Source organism: Mus musculus, chromosome 14, assembly GCF_000001635.26.
Source record: "Mus musculus strain C57BL/6J chromosome 14, GRCm38.p6 C57BL/6J".
NCBI lineage: Eukaryota > Metazoa > Chordata > Mammalia > Rodentia > Muridae > Mus > Mus musculus.
The window spans coordinates 67085275-67089549 of NC_000080.6; the positions used below are offsets into that span (position 1 = coordinate 67085275).

At 45.3% G+C, this 4275-nt stretch overlaps 1 long non-coding RNA gene across 2 annotated transcripts; it reads left to right on the forward strand.

Moving 5' to 3' along the window:
- The first annotated feature begins 313 nt into the window (after positions 1-313).
- Gm52123 lies at positions 314-3157 on the forward strand. 2 transcript variants are annotated; one of them, XR_003951154.1, is made up of 2 exons: positions 314-368; positions 2829-3157. It is a non-coding gene; the product is annotated as a predicted gene, 52123 (long non-coding RNA). The 2 variants fall into 2 exon arrangements; XR_003951153.1 differs by having other exon boundaries at positions 329-368; positions 2826-3157.
- The last annotated feature ends 1118 nt before the right edge of the window (positions 3158-4275 follow it).

The window sequence follows — 4275 nt, forward strand, 5'->3', positions numbered from 1 at the left end:
CACAGAGGGGGTCCGAATCACTCGAGCTTGAAATACTAAGGTTGGCTTGGGGTGGCTTATTGCCACCCTCTAGCCATTCGGATTTCCTTGATCAGGGTGTGGTTTGGGCCTCGGGAGTTTTAAAAATCCTCCGTGTGATTTTAGTATATGGGCCAAGCCAGAGAAGCACTGCAAGAGGAGAAGTTAAAAATAATAATGAGAAATAATTGGATCCCAAGGTTCATCAAACGAAGACGTGGCCCTGGAACTTGGCATTTGAAACTGTCACCATGGAGACAAGCCTCAAAGAATTTTGGAAAGAAGCTCTGTTCCAGAACTTCCTTTTTCTAATTTTTCTCATGTCTACAGAAGGGAAATCTTAAAATGAGGTCAGTGAAATATGTTATATACAAAGTGTGTGTGTGTGTGTGTGTGTGTGTGTGTGTGTGTGTGGTCTGTTCCAAGCAAACTGGTATGCATCTAAGTGGGGGGGGGGTCCATGTTTATAACCCAAAGTTTTGGGTATCCCCAACTTATTGGTAAGAAGGGTATGATATGAGATGTCTTATTTGACAAGTCACTATCCTTACAGTACTGGCTTTGTATGTCCCTGGAAATCAGGTCTCACAGCTAAAAGTATTCTTGTCTTTTGAATCACAAATGTACCCTATAAGCTTCTGTTTTAAATGCTTGGTCTCCAGTTCATTGTGCTGTTTGGGTTTGCTTTTGTTTTATTTTGTTGAGGAGACAACGTGCTACTATGTAGCCTTGGCTGGCTTGGAACTCATAGAGAGTGTCCTGCAGGGATTAAAGGCATATGCTAACTCACCCAGCTGTGGTGCTCTTGGAAACTTTTGGAAACTTTTGGAAACTTTGGGAGCTTGGGCCTGGCTGGAGGGAGTAGGCCACTTCCTCTAGTTCCATATCAACTTCTGTTGTGCTGTGAGTGCCGCCATGCCTACCCACCATGATGGACTGAAATCCAGGTGAAACTGTGAGGCAAAGTAAGCCTTTCCTCCCATAGGTTGTTTCCGTCAGAGATTTTGGTCACAGAGAGGAAAAGTGAATCACAACAAGTGTCACTTGCAACCAACTGTTGTGGTTTGATGAGAAGTAAGGGCCTTCCGTCCGTAGATGAGACATGTGTCAGCATTGCCCATGTCTGTTCTGAGGCTCCACGAGTCAGTGTTTTCAAAGGGAACAGTGATGACATTAACTCTAACAGCAGTCTACATGCCTTGTACTCACTGATGGTGTTAGATACTGAGCTGAACCCTGGACAGGTACAATTGAGTGTGACTTAATGATGGGAAACTGTCTGGGAAGGGCAGTGTTAGGTGTTTCTGTGCACAAATCAATACAATCGAGTGCACTTATGCAAGCCTCGAGGGTATTGATCAAGCAGCTGACTGGGTGTAATCAGAGACTGTATCTCCAGATATGGTGGTGCGGGCCTGCAATCACAGTCACCTGGGATGCTGATAAAGAGGATCATAAATTCAAAGGCTGCCTAGGCTATGGAGTGGGTTCAAGGCTGACCTCAGCAACTGATGATATAGCTCAGTGGGAAAGATTAGTGTGTGTGAAGTCCTAGTTTCTATCCTCTGTATCTCTCTGTCTCCGTCTCTGTCTCTGTCTCTGTCTCTGTCTCTCTCTCTCTCTCACACACACACACAGTGAGCTACTGAACATGGCTGCTGGTAGAATATGGCGTACTATTTTGTCATTTAATTTTTTTCAGTAATTCATTTTAAAAGGTTTATTTATTTTACTTTATGTGTACGACTGTTTTGCCTACACATATGTATTGTGCACTGCACATGTGGCTGTTTGATCCCTGAAACTAGAGTTACAGAAGGCAGTGAGCCACTATGAGGGAGTTAGAAATAACCCAGGTCCTCTGCAAGAACAGTAAGTGCTCTTAACCTCTGAGCCATCTCTGCAGCCCCCGTCTACTATGTTTTTTAATGAAACAGAGACAAAAATATAACAAATGCATAGACCAGTTACACAGTCCTTTATAAACATTATCAAATATTACATACTATGCATAATTGTGTTGCTGTGCTTTATGAAGTTTAATTTTATTTATTAGTATGTATATCATGTGTGTGTGTGAATGTAGGCAGATATGTGTCACAACACATGTACAGAGGTTCCAGGGATCAGACTCAGGTTACCAGGCCCCTCAGCCATGTTTCTGGCCCTGAGATGGACTTTTATACAACTGGGCACAAGGAAGTGGTCTTGCACCAACGTCACTGCAAACCAGAGAGGAATGTATTGTGTTCATTTGTTTGGGACAGGGTCTCACTCACCCTATAGTGCAGGCTGGCATAGAACTCACTACATAGCCCAGTCTGTTCTCATACTCTCAGTGATCCTCCTGCCTCAGCCTCCCGAGTGCTGGGATTATAAGACTGTACAACTCCTGGCTGAATAAGGAGCTGTTCGTGGACATTGCTGAAGCCCCACTGTCATTAGGTGGTAGAAATGTGTCATCTGTTATCATCACCCTGTGATCCAGATCTGCGTTAGCTCACTCGTGCCTCTCAATAACCCAGGGCAGGTGCACCGGTACCCCTAACCCAGGGCAGGTGCACCGGTACCCCTAACCCAGGGCAGGTGCACCGGTACCCCTAACCCAGGGCAGGTGCACCGGTACCCGATGATACAAGCAAGTGCTGTTGCCTAATGAGCATTAGAGTTAGGATCCAAACCTGGGCATTCTGATGCAAGAGTTCATCCTTAATTGAGCACCCAGAGGCCAAGCTGGCCAAAGGGTGGTGACTGTCTCAAAGACAATGTCACTGAGTATTGTTTTTCACCTTCATTCCGTTTACCAGCAGGATGGAAATTGAGGACAACAGAAACGGCTGGATGTGTGAGAGCGGCGGTCACACGGTGGAGGAAGCTGGGATCAGGTGCAAGGCCACCTGCCTTCACTCTTTCCCTCACAGAGGTTTCAGCTCACTAAAAACTGCTGCTGACAACACACATTCCCACTTAAAACACCCAGAACATTTTTCTTTATCTTTTGAGAATGTTACACAAATATACAATGTATTTTGGTTATATTCACTCCTACATCCCAACAACAACAGCAATAATAACAACTCTTGGACTCCCATCCCCTCATGTCCCTAGACATGTTTTTAAATCATATTTTGTTTACTTATCTATTTAGTTATTTATTCATTGTGGGGAGTGTGGTTGCACACATGCCACTGAGAGTATGTGGAGGTCAGAAGACAACAATTTGTTTTCTTCCATCCTGTCCAACCTGCCCTGAACTCGGGCAGGTTATGAGGCTTGGCAGCAGGTACCTTTACCCACTGAGCCATCTTCTTATCCTTCTGGGCATGTTTTTGAAGAAAAGCAATACTGAGACAGGAGTTTGCTCCTTGGAGGAAGTAAGGGCAAGACCCATAGTGCATCATGAACTAGTCACACACACGTGGCACGTGACCACCCCCTCACTGAATGAGAATCCTAACATCATCTATCTTGTTAGGCACAGAGAACATTCATTATTGGAACATGGATTTCTCACCAGTTCTCCCAGATGCTTCAGAAATGATCAACTCCACAGGGGTGAGAGGTTTCGGGAGTGTACATCATTAATCCCAGCACTCGGGATGCAGAGGCAGGCAGATCTCTGAGTTCAAGGCCATTGTGGTCTATGGAGGGATTTCCAGGTCAGCCAGGGCTACGCAAACAAAACAAACCCTGGGCAGGGCAACAGCATGGTAAGGAACAAATCTGCTGCTCACTCTTTGAGCATCAGAGGATGGTTTTGTGCATTATATGTTTGGATGCTGATTTCTGTGCCCAGATATCTGGTTGCAGTCCGGACGATGGCATGACGAAGCATCTCCAGTCTCAACGTTGTGTAAAAATTGTTTTCCATCACCTCTGATTGGTTAACAAAAGAGTTGATCTGCCAATTGGCTGGGCAGAAGAGATATGGTATAGCTTCCAGTCCTAGTTAGGGGGTCCCAGAGAAGAAGAGGGAGTATAGAGAAGGACCATGGAGAGAGAGCGACCAGGAAGATTTGCCATGAGGTCCTGGTGAGACAGTTGTCATGAGGACACACATGGACCACAGCAAACCAGGGCAAGACTCAAATGGCAAGTAACGAAACATTTGGCTGGTTAGTAGCAGCCTACTAGTCAGATTAGAATAGCTCAGAATCTGCCCAGCTATTAGTGCTTGCAGCTTATTAATAAAAATACCAGGTCTCCGTGTCTTTATTCAGGAGCTAAAATGGGCGAGAGTGGGCGTAGAAACACTGC